General features: G+C 37.8%; 1 long non-coding RNA gene across 1 annotated transcript in view; it reads right to left on the minus strand.

The window, feature by feature from the left end:
* Positions 1 to 2,500: 2,500 nt before the first annotated feature.
* The window catches only part of LOC117679005 (uncharacterized), a 35,344-nt gene continuing 19,959 nt past the window's right edge, over positions 2,501 to 17,885 (minus strand). The window contains exons 2-3 of the long non-coding RNA XR_015732687.1: positions 11,268 to 11,375; positions 2,501 to 4,725 (exon numbers count right to left, since the gene is read on the minus strand). This is a non-coding gene — a long non-coding RNA (uncharacterized LOC117679005). The remainder of the gene's footprint in view (positions 4,726 to 11,267; positions 11,376 to 17,885) is intronic.

The raw sequence follows: 17,885 nt of genomic DNA on the forward strand, positions 1-17,885 counted from the left end.
CGCATTGTAAGCCGCCCTGAGTCTCCGAAGGTCGGCATATAAATCGAACCAATAAACCAACCAACCAACCAACCAACCAACCAACCAACCAACCAACCAACCAGGTCTTGAGGGCCTCTTAGAATATCAAAAGGGATGGAGCTGATCTAATTTTGAGAGGAAGTATGCTCCATAGGGTGGATTCCACTGTAGAAAGGCCACGTCTCCTGGGACCCACCAAATGTAAGTCTCTAGCTGGTAGGATTGTAACATGCCCCCTCTACCAGATCTAACTGGGCAAGCTGATACAACTGCCTATCTCCATTTTTGGCCTCTCAGCTGCCCTACACTTTGACACAACATCTATCCCTACTGTCCCACTACTCCCAGCTGCTTTCGCCATATCTTCCCCCTGATGCTGTCAAGGCGCACTTGCTGAGGCAGCTGGTGGCTGCTTCGGCAAGTGCATCCACTGCTTATCCCTGCTGCCCCATGGACCTTTGCCATCTTCTTTCTCCCACTACTGATAAAGAGTGCCTGAAACTGCCTCATTCGCCATACCTTATGTAAGAAGGCAGGGAAGATCAGAAGGGAGCAGCAGGGGCAGCAGGGGTACAAGACAGAGTGCAAGGTGGCCACTCGGACAGAGATGGGGTGTGTATGTTGATGCACACTCTATGGTCGTAAAGGTAAGTGGGCTGCCAAGCACCAGAATTTTGATCATGTAACTGTGGGGGTACTGTAATGGCCGTAACTTATGGCCGGTCTTAACTACCATTTGCTTAGCGCTATTGTAACTTTCAATGGTCAATGAACAAATGGACATTAAATGAGGACTATCTATAAAGTGGAGCAGTTAAAACTCACCAAAGCAGTCAAGGTAATGTAAGGCGGGGAAAAAAATACTTTGAAACCACAGGAAGAAAACATTCCTGGAGGAGTGAAGCTTTTGCCCGTTCTTGCCCTCCAAAAATGGTGCCTGGCCAATTCTGGTGAAAAAATACACAATAAGATAATCCCAAAATATAAACAATAAAACATCCTTAATATGATGTATACACAGTAAATGCCAGGTAATAAAACAATTAATATTCTGTTGTAGTATCTTTTATCCTGTGGTAAGATTGGCGGCCAATAAACCTGATAAATAAATTTGATAAACAAATAGACAAACAAATAAATAAGTAATATGAACAATAAAAATCCATGTCATTATAGTGCTATGTCCAAATGATATTTTGCTCTCTAAAGCCTCTGGGACTATTCAGTGTTCACTGCTTCTTAGGATGCCACCATGGTTAGGCTAAACTGATGTCTAAAGGGAGACTAGTCTATAACAGGGAGTCCTTGATTTGCAATCATTCATTTAGTGACCATTCTAAGTTACAACAGCACTGAAAAAAGTGACATGACCAATTTTCACACTTATGACCATTGCTGCATCCCCATATCCCCATGGTCACGTGATTAAAATTCGGATGCTTGACAACTGGTTCATAGTTATGACAGTTGCTGGTGATCACCTTTTGTGGCCTTCCGACAAGCAAAATCAATGGGGACGCAAGGTTCACTTAACAACCGTGTTACCTTTTTAACAATTGCAGCCATTTGTAAAGTAGGGCAAATTATACTAAACAACTGTCTTGCTTTGCAAAGGAAATTTTGGGCTCAATTGTAGTTTTAAGTTGAGGACTACCTGTATAGCTGAGCCATAACTGAAAAAAACACAACTTTCAGGTTTCCACACCCTCCTTATACTATGAAAATATTATAAACAGAACTTTGAATAGTTCTGAAAATCTTTGCCTGAAAGGAAAAGAAAGGATGTCCCGCCCTGCCCCATTTTTTTAAGATGACATACGCCAACAATCCGTTACTGTAAATCAGGTGTGAATTTCCCCTTCAAATATTGTAATTATTTTAGCCAACCTGCTTCTCTCCAAATGAAACAACAATGACAAAGTTCTATGGTTCTTAATATACAATACTGGGACATAGTCAAGGAGGTCATGCACATTTTTAACACACAATTGATTCCAATTCACCTTAAAAAATGTTCTTATAATGCCTTTATTATGATTCTGTCTAACTTCTTTATGTAAATCTTTAATGTCACCAAGAAGCTATCTTTGAAACCTTTAAAAGATATAAAAAAAAAAGACACTGGTTGGAAGCGACCATAAGATGGCACCATTAGCTAATGTATGGAGAAATTACCTATAAATATGAAGGAAAGCATTAATATAAATAATTGCAGTTGCTCAGAAAAATCATGGCATACTTGTAGTTGTCTTCCTTCTTTCCTCCTTCCTCTTGTTCTTCTAGTTCTCAGATCCTGGAATTAAAAGTCTGAAGACAGATACAGTATGTAGCATTAATTGACAGGATTAAAAAATATGGATCTTTTCTGAAGTCTTACCTTGATTTTTACTAATAATTTCAACCTAATTCCAACATATGATACATGCAAGAACAAATGGATACTGACCAATGCTACATCAGAAGAAAGTAGGGTAACATGTTTATTTTTTTTTAATTAATTCTTTTATTTTTTCTAGTGGGGTAACATGTTTATTGAAAAGAAAAAACAATTGTTATGATGTCACACAACTCTACTTGTTTAGGCAGAGGTTTATTTATTCGTTTATTGTATACAAGACTGAATAAAATAAATTCTTAACAATGGAATTTTGTCAAGCTTATTCAGTTATAACTTCTTTTGATTTCATAATGGCTTCACCCAAAGTAAGCAGAATGGAAGAGTGAGGATAAGCTAAGGTCCTTCTCCTTTGCACTGAGTTGTGTCTTTCCTTATAGTTCTGATCTCAGAGGGAGAAAGGCACAATCTTAAGAATTATTTCTCATTTTGTTTGTTCATTATTTAATAAATGAATCAATTACTAGAATTTTTGTAGCTCTTAAAATTTTCATTTTCTACATAGAATAAACGTACTTTAGCAGACATTCTGAATTGAGGATTTAATCAATGCACATACATGAACTTGTTGATGACTATCGAAATATCAGTTTCTATGGTCTCCTTCTGGGGATTTTTTAAAGCTTCCCACTAGTTTACAACTGTCTTGCTTTGCAAAGGAAATTTTGGGCTGATGTTTTCCCCTCTGAGACTAACTTGGCCTAACTTTGATTAGCTTCCAAGTTTGGATAAGACTGATCAGTTGTTACCACCTGCAGAATCAATTTTAGTGTGAAAGTTTCCCTCCAGTAAGTGAGCATTTGTGGAAGTCCACAAAACATCCATAAAGCCAGCTGTTAGTTCTCATGTAGCTTAGTTCACACATAGCAATTTTAAATGGATTTTAAACATGGACTCAGATGATAGAAAACCCGTTGTGACCACAAAGGGGATTACAGTACAGTATTGACACTGTAAGTATAATTTTGATTTCCCACCATTTCATCCCTGTAAGCTATTGTGAAATATTTCATATACCTAAATCCGGGAATCTGTTGCTAGCACTTTCCATTATTTCGTGTGACCAATTTGAAAAGTATGCTTGTAATAAGGTCCAAGAAAGAATTATTATTTTTTATAGCATTTTTAGAGCATTTATACTCTGCCTATTTAAACAAATCTGGGAAGTTCACAAGGAAAATTCCAATAGACATAAAACCTCCAAATACCACCTTTCTTGACCTGTCAAGTTAAAAACAGATTTTTAAAGCCAAAAAAACCCAAGTAATATTACTTGAACTTAATCTAATCTGGAATAAACCTTTTTCACAGCCATCTACCCTTTATGGGGGCCTGTTCTGTCCCCGTCTCACACACGTACACAAACAGATAGCCAGGGGTTAAATAAAACTGGCAGACAACAAATTCTTTTGATAAGAGGATTGGCAGCAACCCAGTAGCTGCTTGCCAAGAGTTTTACTCATAGAAGGAGGGGGTGTTCCCCGACAGATAAACCCAAACAAGATACACACAGTTCAAGAATTGTGAAGTCCAGTCCGTATTAAATCCAAGGCAGATAAGGTTGTTTCAAAGATACAATGTGACTCGCTAGTAATTAGTTTTGTCCGCCACAGAGTCTGAATGGCCACCTCACCCCCTTTTATCCCCTGTGGGGTGTGGTCCAGTGACTCAGTTTAATCTCTGGCACGCCTCCTTTTCTGCTGCATGCGCTTGTCTCTCCGACGCTGGCATGGATCCAGCCAAGACTTATCTCTGTCACTGTCCGACTGCGAGGAGATACCTGGCTCCTGGCCAATCTCTTCTCCTTCGGGAGACACCTGAAGCGTTGCCAGAGAGGAGGGTCCTGGAGAGGGAGGCCTGGCCAACTCTTCTCCTTCATGTTCGGAACCTTCTCCCTCCGATAAGTCGGCCTCGGGGGTCGGAGTCACAACAGGGCCATAGAGATCTTGTAAGGTATATCTAAGTTCTGTTGTGCTCCCTTTTTGTCTTCCACAGCATAGTGCGTCTTGTATATATGTTTAGTGGCTGCTCTCAGAAAAAGAAGCTAGTGTTTTTTTCTTGTTCACACTTTAAACACTTTAGTTTCTTGTAGCATGCTTCTGGGGAATCACAAAGTACATAAATAAAATGGAAGTACTACCTGCTAGTAACTGATCTGTTATAGTATTAACTGATCTGTTCTATAGAGTCCCATCAGGTTCAATTGTAAGAATCAACAGAAGGAGACCTGCTTTCGAATGTAGACATGTCAACCAAATTTTCCTTTTCTTTTAAAAAGGGTAGAGATAGTGATGTCTTCTAAGGAGGCCCTGAATAAAATGAAAATAAACAGAAGCAGTTTATGAAGCAGTTGAGCAAGCCTGAAAACAGATGTGCCACTTTATTGACTAAATACCACCCACAGCAAAGCTCTTCTTTAAAATTCATTCATTTATTTATTTATATTTTGCATTTCTAGACTGCCTATCTCCCTCAGAGAGGGACTCTGGGCGGTGCACAGTAGAGTATCAGCATATGAAACAGTATATATCAGTGTTTATCAACCTCAATCACGTTAAGTAATGTGGACTTCAGCTCCTAGAATTCCTCAGCCAGCTATGCTGGTGGGAGAATTCTGGGAGTTGAACTCCATGCAGCTTAAAGTAATGAGGTTGAAAAACACTGGCATATAAAATTAAAGTTATAATATTAAAGTTAATGTAGGATTAAAGTTTTAAAATTATTAAATTACACAAAAAATCAATCAAACAAAACATTTTTGAGAGGACAATTTAACCCTGATATAATTGATTAATAAAGGCGGAGGGAGGTATCTCACAGCTCCAACTAATTCTATAATTCGTAACCCTTTGTGCCCCCCACGCAAGGTCACAAAAGCCATGTTCTGACCCTTTTTTGGAAGGCCAGGAGAGGGGGGGCCCAACTCACCTCTGGGGGGAGGATATTCCATAATGCGAAGGCTCTCTTCCTAGACCCCATCAGCTGGAATTCTTTTGAGTATCGGGGTCTGCAACATACCTTTCCTGCCTGACCTGGTGGGACAGGCTAATGTGATGGGACAAAGCTGGTTCCATAGGCTGCCTGGCTCCATGCCATGTATGCTTTATAGGTTATGACTAATAGCTTTAATTGGACCTGGAAGCAAACTGGCACCCAGTGTAATTCGTGGAGCAAGGATGTTAAAAGTGTTTCTTAGGGCACCCAATATAGCTCGCGTGACTGCACTCTACACCTTTTGAAGCTTTCAGATACTTTTCAAGAGCGTGTTGCAATAGTCCTTTCGGGAATTTATCTGCCAAGCAACTGGCTTCTCAATCCCCTCAGTTAAGTTTGGGAAAAAATTATTACTTAACTCCAATTCAGTCTGATTTCTAATCTGAAACTTCTATAGCTACAGGCTATAAGTAACTCCCAGATTCTCTTTATAATCTAAGGGTATCTGCAGAATGGGCAGGGATAAGTATGTTGGCCCATCTGGATAGGTGTAGGATTTGTTCAAAAGATAAAGCACTTTTTGTCCTTTAGAAACGTTCAAATATGGGGTGAATATTCTTCCATCATTATTATATTCCCAGTATGGTCCTTAAAATCCTGCCAGTAATAGTAAAAAGGGTGACCATGATTTATATCTAACAGTAAAGAGTGGATCTTCAACAACATTTGACATTACTGTATCCTTTTTTCCAGGATTGTGAAGTAAGAAATATTACTCTAGTTCCCATCCTTTCTCGGTGGTCTGTATTGCAGGTAGTCCTCGACTTGCGGCCACAATTGAGCCCCAAATTTCTATCGTTAAGTGAGACATTTGTTAAGTAAGTTTTGCCCCATTTTATGAACTTTCTTGCCACAGTTGTTAAGTGAATCACTGCAGTTAGTAACATGGTTGTTAAATGAATCTGGTTTCCCCATTCACTTTGCTTGTCAGAAAGTTGCAAAAGGTGATCGCATGACTTTGGGAAACAGCAACAGTCATCAGTATAAACCAGTTGCCATTTGATTTTTGATCACATGACCATGGGGATGCCGCAAAGGTAATAACTGTGAAAAACGGTCACTTTTTTCAGTGCCGTTGTAACTTTGAATGGTCATTAAATGAACAGTTGTAAGTTGAGAACTATCTGTATTCTCTTTTGCTCCAGTTGTATCTTCCATAGAGAGTTAAATTTTGCAACGAGAATGAGAGGATTACTGAGAAAACTCCAGTCTCATTTCAGACTGGAGTGTTTTATATGTCAACACTGGGGGAAAATAAAGCTGTTTTAAAGATATTACAATTAGCAAGCCAAGCTATTCTTCACATGTTCAATGGTGCAAGCCTGTGCATTTTTATTCCCAATAAACTCCCACTGGATTCAGGGAGACTTACTTTCATGTCCAAGCTGCTAAAAAACTCTGCTGAAATTAATGAGCATTATTTGAAGAATACCATATTCCTGCTTTCCGCTTATTTTAGTAGAACTTGGTGGGGATAACTTGGTGGCACCAACTCTGGTTGCTGCCAGTAAATTAACTTCTGTTTAAAATACTGGTAACTGACCACATTTGGTGCTAAAATAGAACCTAAATAGTCCTCTACTGCACGGTTGAAATTACATCTCTTATTTTTGCATAGTTGGTTTTCTATAGCAGAATCATGCTGTCCTTTAAGGGCCAAGTTAGATGTGATCTTTAATGCATTTTTGCATTTAATGTGCATATTTAAAAATGTATATAGCAGTCCTATTTTAAATGCAAATAGGGGGCTGATAATTATTGAGATTGTTCCTCAGGGAAGAAAGCTGATAAATAACATCCTCCCAGGTGGATGCTATTTGCATTTTTAAAAACTGTAAGCTAAATACAAAGACACTTTTAATGTCACAGCTAGCTTGGCAATGTGACATTGGACGTGTCTGAACGCACCTCCAGTCTCTTTTTTTCTCCTGCTAGAAGAACATAAAGAACTGGTTTGGATTGATTCTGCACAGAACAAAAGAAAGCCCTTCCTCTATATTATGGCATTAATCCACTCACTCCATTGTATTCCACTCTGTATAATGGAGGTGAAGAAAAACATATTGGTACAACATGGGTGCGCATACTTCCCTTCTGTTAACTTTTCTGAGTTATATAGTTTTGCTTCTTTAGAAAGAGACATTTATCCTCTCTTCTTCTTCAGGTCAGGAGTATATTCAAGAACATTGGTGCTATTGATCTTTTTCTTTCAGACCCCTATTCAAAAAACTACCATGTATATTTTGGCCTACTCCCCATACCTTACTGCAGAGGTGGGGAATGATGGCTCCTTTTATGACTTGTGGACTTCAGTTCCTAGAATTCCTGAGCCAGCATGGCTGGTTCAGGAATTCTGGGAGTTGAAGTCTACAAGTCATGAAAGGGCCCATCCAGTGGTGAAATTTAATTTTTTTTACTACCGGTTCTGTGGGCGTGGCTTGATGTGGCTTGGTGGACGTGGCAGGGGAAGGATACTGCGAAATCTCCATTCCCTCCGCACTCTGGGCCAGCCAGAGGTGGTATTTGCCAGTTCTCCGAACTATTCAAAATTTCCGCTGCCGGTTCTCCAGAACCTGTCAGAACTTGCTGAATTTCACCCCTGGGACCATCATTTCCCACCCCTTGCTCTAATGGAACAAAACATGCTAAACTTTCTTCCCTCTTTTCCTTCCTTCCAAACATTTACTCTTGTTTCTTCCAATATAACTGATGTGTTGAAGCTTATGACTGTAAACTCTGAGGGCTAGCAGTGTCCTGATATATGGTGCAGCACCATGAACAAAGATCAGTACTTACATCATGGTTAACAAAAGACAGATTCACCCATTCATGAACCTAGTGAAAAATCATAGATTGTTCCGTCTGTCCCTCGTATAGAAAAAAAACTGCTGTGGGTCCAAATGTTTGGATCCTTGAATACATCTGAGGGAATACTGTATTAACGTGCAATTCGAAGTCTGGCCACTGGAAAACAAAGCAATTGTAGATGGTGGTTTTATTTCTGGCTGAACCTAAAATAGAGATTGCCAAGGGACTTGCTTGGTAGCAGTGGGCATGACAAGCAGTCGTCCCTTTTATTCATGTGTAAAAAGGGAGCTAGAAATCCTGGTGGTTGCCTGGGAGAGAAGCTTTGCAATTTACATTTGCTCTCCAAATGATAATTGCTATTGCATGGTTGGAAAGATAGGTGGCAATTACATTGTTTCACTTTTTATCTTCCTTTGTCTTTGCATACTCCTTTTTGTATAATTGTTCAGATTATTGAACCCACCAACACAAGGCAGGATAATATAGAGCAAACAGTTCTATGATAATAGCACTATGAATAGCCAAACAAGAGTAACTCAAAGGAGGAAAAGAAAAGAAAAGGATACATAGACAGTTAGATAGGCAGACAGAGAGACTTTGTATTGCGGATGATACTTTCTATACATCTATTTATTATTTGGAAATATATAAAAACTTTGCAATATATTAGCACACAATAATTCAGTGAGAATGGATTTCACTGGTCAATAGTTTCCATCCTTCCGAGGTCAGTAAAATGAGGACCCAGATTGTTGGGGTCAATATGCTGACTCTATAAACCGCTTAGAGTGGGCTGTAAAATACCGGGAAGCTGTATATAAGTGTAAGTGCTATTGCTATTGGTCTCCTTTTGGGGCTGTTATTATTCAATGACATCAGCAACCATAGAACTTGACATAGAACATCAGCAACCATAGAAATTGACAAGGGTGTTGATAGAATTATAGGCAATCCTCCACTTACCACCACAATTGAACCCCAAACTTCTGTTCTTAAACAAGTGAATTTTGTTCTGTTTTATGACCTTTGTCACAGTTGTTAAGTGAATCAGTGCACCCGTTAAGTTAGTAACACGATTGTTAAATGAAGCTGTCTTCCCCATTGATTTTGCTTGTCAGAAGGTCACAGAAGGTGATTACATGACCCTGAGATACTGCAAACGTCATAAATTCATGCGAGTTTCCAAGCATCTGAGTTTTGATCACATGGCCATGGGGATGTCATAAGTGTGAAAACTGGTCATAAATCACTTTTTCTAGTGCTGTTGTAACTTTGAATGGTCACGAAATGAATGGTTGTAAATTGAGGACTACCTCAATTTAATCTAAATTAAATAGATTGCTTCTCTGGAGCTCAATTTTGCCAGCTGCATCTTTATAGAAAAATATTTGTAAAGAAAGATCTGTTGTTAAATGTACTAAAATGAACCCAAGTTGTTGATGCTTGGTAATTTCCACATACAGTAGCTGTCTGATTGCTCATGCTTAATCCCTATCAACATCAGGGCTGAAACATCTGAACATTAAAATAAGCAAAGTGTGAAACAGAACATGTTTCAAAGGCTCTTGGATAGTCAGGTCGAAATATTGTTTGGAAAAGAAGAAGCAATTACAGATTATTCTGATTGTATGTGGGATCATGTTTTTCCATTGTTGGTTGTTGTGAGATGTGCGTTATGGCTTTTAAATTGCATTCTCTTCATGCCTAAAATCAACTTGGTTCTATTCTCAAAATGCTAATTCAATATCTAACTGAAGACAGACCATTTTTAATTATCGGAAAATAATTCATAATTCTTGTTTGGGTACTGATAATGTATTTATTATATTTTATTTATTTGTCAAATTTATTTGCCTCCAATCTTGTGGTTCAGGCAACTCTTGGGTAGCTGATGGCAATGTAATCAGAATTATAGAAAAACAATCCAACTGGAAATGTTTTTGAGTTATGCATTGTATCTGTATTTTGTATTCAGACAATTATGCAGATTTTTCAGCGTGTTCAAACTCTTTTATTATCTTGTCTATTTTCATTTTATTAATTTTTTAATATATTTAAATTATTATTTTTCCTTACCTTTCTACTTTTGATTTTTGTGTATCACCTTTAAGATCCTATATATAGGAAACTGGCATCCATGGATCATATTTCTGTAAAGGTTAATCCGAAATAAAATATATATTCTTTTTTTTTTTTTCATTCTGCTATAAACCTAACGTTCAATCTTGGAGAAGTCCTTCAGCTTAAACCTCACTGAACAGAAGGCAAAAATTACAAATCCTTGCTTTTCAAACATTTCTGCATGCCTTGTGTGAATCAGAAGAATTCATAATTTCCCAAATATATCTTCAAGTTCCAGTCACAATGTTAGGGACAGCCACATTTTCAAGACCTTTGCTATTTTATGTGCTTTCTTTTCTTTGCTCTGTATTTTAAAATAATATTATCATTAATATTTTTATTAAATATCCTAGTGATTGTTGAAATACATTTATATCCCTTTTTCCATTCATGCTGAACTGATTGTTGACATGCAGTCCTACTGAAAACTTTTGTGGCACTAGTTCTGCATAGCCTACCAGAAATGTATTCAGTGGTTAAAGACTCTGATAGTTATTCCAGCATAATGTAGCAGTCGGTCTATACCAAGCCAACCATGCTGACATTTTCTATCATCTGAGACTGAAAATATTGATCTCGAATAATTGTAAAAGACAAAATAAAAAGCGAAAGGGTAATTGACTGTCATGTCTCACATTGATCCAATACCACAATTCACAGTAGGTAAATTATTTTTAAGCTATTTTGATCTCCCCTATCTTCATTAACTGACATACATCTGAATAATACAGATCTAGTTGAGGGAACAGAGGGATAAAATCCCAGGATAATCCCATTTTCTTTAATGTGTTTATTTAGATAAGCCTTTCTGAAATATATATTGCTCTGAGTTAAAAGCTATCCTGAGCTTGTAAAACAAAACAAGCAAGCAAATTTTGTTGTGGGGACAATAACTGGAGGGAAAGTGGGAACTAGCTGGCCCATTTACCTTCTGTGGTGTCCATAATCTTAGCATGTAGTCTTGTAGCCCTGGCATTGACTCAGATGTAATTCAATACATAGTGTAGATCAGCATGTTAAGCTTGGAATTCAGAACCTGAAAAAGAAATCAATGTTTGAGAAGTTTTCCTGCCCCCTGTTTCCAAAATTCAATGCCAGAGAAATAACTTCAAAGTGGATGTGATAAGAAGAAGCAGAGTACAAGTTGCTATAAGCGCTCTACCATATTCTCAAACAGTAGAACATAGAATAACAGAGATGGAAGGCATCTTGGAAGTCTTCTAATCCAACCCCCTACTTAAACAAGAGACCTTATATCATTTCGGAGAAATATCTGTCCGATCTCTTCTTAAAAACTTCCAATGATGGAGCACCCACAAATTGTAAAGGCAAGCCATTTCCCTGGTTAATTGTTCTCACGACTGGGGCTCGAGTCTATATACAGAAAATGTATCTGCACTATGAGGATAATAAATCCTCACTAGCAAGGATTTTTCATGGAGAAAATCTATTGTTAGGAGTCAAAAACAATCTGATGGAACATAATCAATCAATTATTCAATCAATCAATCTCTGCTCTTTTGCCATCCCAGTTTGCAACCATCAGATTGGAATTTGCCAGAGAAATCTAGTATCATAGCATTTAATTTAACTTTAGAAGTTTGTGCCCTCCAACATATTAGTCTATAAGGAGATAAATATGAGTTGGAAGAAATTGAAAGATGAGATTTCCAAACATGATGAAAGAACTCTTCTTTCCTTCAAAGTCTGAATATTGCACAATATATGCCTTTTTTAAAGGATGGGAAGAACACTTTTAATATTGCCTTTTAAAAAAATACCTTCTTCCTTTCTGTCTTATCTTTAGCAAAACCTCAAACATTCTGACAGATACAAGTTGATTGGATACAGACATTTTAACTTTGTATGCACACTTTAAAATAAACAATTGGTATTTCCTCTTAATCTCTGTACATTTCTTCCAACAATAAAGTAATAGTTCGAAATACAAGGAACCTGAATCAAAATGTTATCAAACTATGTCATTTATAGCATAGCCCCACAGTGAGATAGATGGCAAATAAATTTAACAAATAAAATAAAATAAAAATTAACTAAATTAACATACATTTATCGCTTGTATTTCACTGAACTATGTTAGGAAGGGATCCAGAATTTAAAGAACAGATCAAGAAAATTAAGGCGCATCCCATATTATTACAGTCAAGGCCAGCAAAAGAGCATATAAAATCCTTACATGTAATGTAACAAGGAGGATAGAAATATTACTATATTCCCTACTGTGCACTTCAGATTAATATAGCCAAGCATTATTCAGTTCCAATATTGCAACCGTGAAACTCCTTTTTTTCTCCACCTCCTGGGAATAGAATCATGAATTGTTTAAAGGACACCCACCTGCTATTGTCTATTACTATTTGAAGGAACAATTTAAATGGCAAAAAAATAATGATCAAATATTTCTGAAGGGATGTGTATTCAGAGTTGGCAACAAATTGTCAGGATCATCAGTTGTCCATGAATTGGGCCTGCAGGCCTTTCCAAGATAAGCTTTCCTGGGGCTGTTGTGGCTCCATCCTCCGAGCCTATCTTATCGGAGGAAGAAGGCTCCGAACATGAAGGAGAGGAGCCGGCCAGGCCTCCCTCTCCAGGCCCCTCCTCTCTGGCAATGCCTCAGGTGTCTGCCGAGGGAGAGGAGATTGACCAGGAGCCAGGTGTCTCCGATGACAGCGATGAGGGTGATAAGTCATTCCTGGATCCACGCCAACGAAGGCGAGATAAATGTTTGCAGCAGATGAGGAGGCGTGCCAGGGATTAAGCTGAGTCACTGGACCACACCCCACAGGCTATATAAGAGAGTGTGGTGGCCATTTAGACTCTGTGACGGACAAAGCTAACTTCTGGCTAGTCACTTTGTACAACGCCAAATCTGCTGAAGGTTTCATGTTTGAGCTGGACTGTTTTGAAAACTGTGTGTATTCGTTGGTGTTATCTGGTGGAGGAACACTCCCTCTTCTTGTAGTAAAGCACTTGGCAGACGGTTATCGTATTGCTGCCAAGTTCCTGATAACGAACCTTGTGTGTGCCGAGTACTTCTTTAAACCCTGGCTGGCTGTTTGTGTGTGTGTGTGGACGGGGACAGAACAGGGGCTGTACTGGTTGTTGAAAGTTGTTTTCCTTGTTCCATTTTGCATGATACTGTCCTTTACTTAGGTAACTCACCCAACTGCCTAGCAAATTTAGACAGGACTGCTATACTATGAATGGTGAATTCTCCAGTCAAAATTAATTTATTATTTACAAATGTTCTTCATAAGCATTCAGGGAAAACATTTGCTTTCTGAGGCTTCTCTCCTGATTTCTATACCCTATTTCAGAGCTATAATATAGCGGTATGGTGGCCTAATGTAGAAAAATGAGAGTGAGGGGAACTGAGAGTGAACTTTCTACTGGCCTGGCTAAGTCACAGATTCAACATCCATTTTTCTTGAAGTATACAACTTGGATACAACTTGCTAAGATATAGCCATAGCTGTAGTTTTATCTTTAACACACTGAACATATTGTGAAGGGTATGATTTACAGGTAGTTCTTGTTTATCAAACACTTGTTTGGCATCTTTCAAACTTACAATGATGCTGAAGGAGAGTTAATTATGACAGGTCCTTGTAATTCTGGCCATGGTGTCTCTGCACTCATCTAATCACAAACCTTCGTGCCTGAGTCGTGCTTACAATGTTGCAATGAGCTGGAGTCAGGTAATTACAATTTCCAACATGCCCTTCCAAGCAAAGTCAATGGGGAGCAAAATCAATGGGGAGTCAAAGTCAAGTTGGAAGTCGTAATCATGTGACGTCTTTGTGTAACTCATACACATAATACTTGCTTAATGACAGTAATCAAGATTGTCATCGCTAAATAGATAGTCACGTGATGCCACGTTACAACTGCATCCTTTGGCAATGGCAATTCCGGTCCCAAATGTCATAATTAACTAAGGACTACCACTACTGAAAACAGGGTTTCATATATTGTTCCATGGACACAAATGATCTGAAATAACAGCCATATTTGTTATAATATATTGCATTTCTGTTACTTGTCAGTAGAATGTTGAGTGGATACATGGAGCCATCTTTCTCTCTTTGTGTATGTGTGTGAATGGAGCTCTACTCTTAATGTAACCCGCCAACTATCAGTATGCTATCTGTGCATTGGATTTGTCTTTTATATTTTTTGTTTCTTGTGGCAATAAATAACACTACCTTTACACATCCAATTTCTATATTTTATGGGATAATTAGAGGACAAATCTTTCCTAAAACAGGCATTTGTAAATGAACACTCCGATAGAAAGAACAGTTCTGCATTTTAATTGCTGCAATCCTCCTATCTTCTATTAAGGATATTTTAAAGGTATATTTTGATTAACATAAAATGCAGTTCAGACTATTAGATTGTTTGCTCCCATAGCTATGCACTGCAGGTTGACCTAATAATCATGGTCACAAGACAATAATCAACAGCCTAACAACAGAAGTCACTCATGTTGATGCATTGGTGAAATTAAATATTGGTAAGATACAAGCCTACCTTTACCTTGTGGCTGGCTTTGGATGAATGAGTGTGCAACTGCTTCTGATCCATTATACAACTCAGTATGCTTACTCCATCCTCCTAGAGAGATACTCTCAAAAAAGCCTTCATAAATGTCTAAGAACGGAGCCTTATGCCTAGATTTGGACTCCATTAAGAAAATGTAAGCAGAGAATGACAATTATCCATGTGATATGCTTTGCTTCTGTTTGTTACACCTATATAACAATGAGGTCAAGATCCAATCAAATTTCCAAGATGTTTATATGGCAACCGTGGTTGGACTCTTATACTTGAGAGCTAGGTAATACCTGACATCTATATATAAAAGATATGACTCTGCTGTCCATGTTTCCAAGCTAGCTCCCTGAATACTTCTAGATGATTACTGATTGGCACAGAAGCTGTGCTTGACTTGAACTAGTAGGTTCTTCTTCTTTTGGTTCTCTTTCTCTCTTTTTTTCTATTCAGCTAAAAGGCGGAGACATCTAGATTCAATTGGGGAAATCATGGATAAAGAGGATCCTTACGACTAAATGCATAGGCTCTGAATGGTTGCTCAGAGATTTTTTTCAATGGGAATTGCTGTTGTATTCCTCTATTTATATTCATTTTTCTCCAAACTTCTGTTGGATAATAATTGTACCTTTGCCATGGTGGTGGAAAAAGTGGTGCCCCTTGAAATTCTGTCGCATCTATTTAGGGATGGATGGTTAGTTATTTTTCTTGAGCAATGTATGCTACCAGATAAAAGGACTAGAAAACAGGTTGTACTAGTTGGGGGAGGGATAGTTTTTGGTATTATCTCTGAAAGATGAATCATAAGCAATTAAAAAAAAAACAATTATTCTGCAGATTAAAAGAAAGATTAAGTTCATTCCTCAAAGTTGGGAGGGTATTTTTTTAATCTAATCAGAGTATTTTTCTCATGTAGCCTTTATCCTGAATTTTCCTATAAATGACCACTGCAATTTACCACATTCCTCAGTTATGAATAATGGTCGTCTTCCTTTTACTTAGCATGATAAAAAAATTAAAACAAAATTATGATGATAGCACAATAAAGCAGGCTATAGCAAATGTGCCAGGTGGCTATCAGCAGGAGACCCTAATGGGAAGGTATTTTATGTCTTTAGCTTGTCAAATTAATTCTAACAAAGCTGAAGCCTTTGGGCATATGAAGTCTCTGTATTTGTTTGCGTGTTTTGTGTATATGTGTATAAACTATTCCAAAGCTAGAATCTCAAAGCAGATTTAGAGGACCTACCAATGACTAGAATTCAAGGTAAAAATTGCCTCAAATTATGCTTGGCTGATAGGTCATTAAGGAAGTAATACTGAATTGTACAAGGTACAATTACTGTGCTATGGAGCTGTGCAGTTAAGAGGAGCATTGCCTTGAATACACAGAGAAACAAACAGGTATCGTCTCGCCTTGTACAACATCAAGCCAATGAAGTAGCTATGCAGCTGCTGAATAAGAAGGAAAGCCAAGGTACCAGATGACCTCATTTGGATGCGCTCAATGTTGTTTACTTGTGTTCTAAGAATGTTTCAATTCTTTGGCAAACTTTCTGGTCTCTGCTTTTGACAGTACCCAGAGGAGTGAAGAGCAAGTGAGATAGGCTATACAAACAAGCCATAATAGAAAGCTAGACAAATTCCATATTTTTTCATCCTTTAAACATGTATACAAGCCCAAAACAAAATGTGAGGCAACATTCCTGTTGCTAATTAGTGCTTCCACCATTTGGTGCAGAAATGGCATTGCTATGAGGAACTCAGAAAAGTAATCAGCAACACAATTAAGCAATCTACTATAATGACAGAATACAACATTAGTGCTGAGTAATCAGAAACATGTTTATTTTGTTCCCTTGATTTTGTTTCAAAGTACCAAGTATCCAATTATTCTCTTTGGCAGGTTTAGGACTCAAATGACCTCTGGTTTTAAAACAGTTCTTTGTAACAACATTGTTTTATTGTACTGAATGAAACAAAATTAAATTTAACCATTTATTTCATTTAGGGAAAAAAAAAACCAGTTCTAGACTTCAAGCTTTGATTAAGCCCTCAGAATCAGTTTCTCCCACTTTTGAGCTATGCCTTCAAAGCAAAACTAGAACTTGAATAAAAATATGTGGGAAAAAGCTATTACAAGACAGTAGCACCTAATATGGCGACTTTCTAACTAATTCTTGAAAACTTAATATCCTGACTATGCCATAAAAATGATTCAAATTTTCTCTAAGATACTATAACGTAGTGTAGGAAGGCCAACCTCCTCAGATTAAAACATTGTTTATTCTTAATATTAAAAAGAGGCAGAATATTGTATTTCCCCAAATATAATATTTCCCCATTCGCACCCCCCCCCCCACAATTCTAAGGACAGGACATGTCCTTTAGGACATAATAGGATTAACACACCATCATTGGAATAGTAAAAGACACAAGGCTCACTACATTGTACAACTCCCTGGAGTATCTCAATCACAAAACCCCAGAACCCAGAAAGATCCAGCATACAATTATGTTACCTCGTTTGGGTAATGAAATGTCTGCAAAAAAACAGCCAAGCTCAGAGCACGCGTTGAGGGCCCCTCATTTCAATCATGAGCTACAAATATTCTCCTTTATTGGTATCAAATAACACACTTTCTTCCTCTATTTCTTTATCTATTCCACAGTGCAGAAGATGTTTGTGCATGTAGATCTCTAACTGTACATATATTCTCATTAGAGGCTTGCACCAAACTGATTTTGACTGATGTTGAAAGGTAATTAGGATTATACTAACCAAACAAAAGGCAAACCACTTCCATTTGTTGACAAAAAGGTTATAAGGACAACATTATGAACTCATAGGAATCAAGCACAACTGAGACTTTGAAGTGTTTCGTATATTCTCAGGGAAGGTTTCAAACAAGTTAAGAAGAGCAAAAAGTGCATCATACTTATGAGAGAGAGGGGGAAGAGAGGGACAGAG

Source organism: Pantherophis guttatus, chromosome 2, assembly GCF_059756535.1.
Source record: "Pantherophis guttatus breed Tessera chromosome 2, ASM5975653v1, whole genome shotgun sequence".
Classification (NCBI taxonomy): Eukaryota; Metazoa; Chordata; class Lepidosauria; order Squamata; family Colubridae; genus Pantherophis; species Pantherophis guttatus.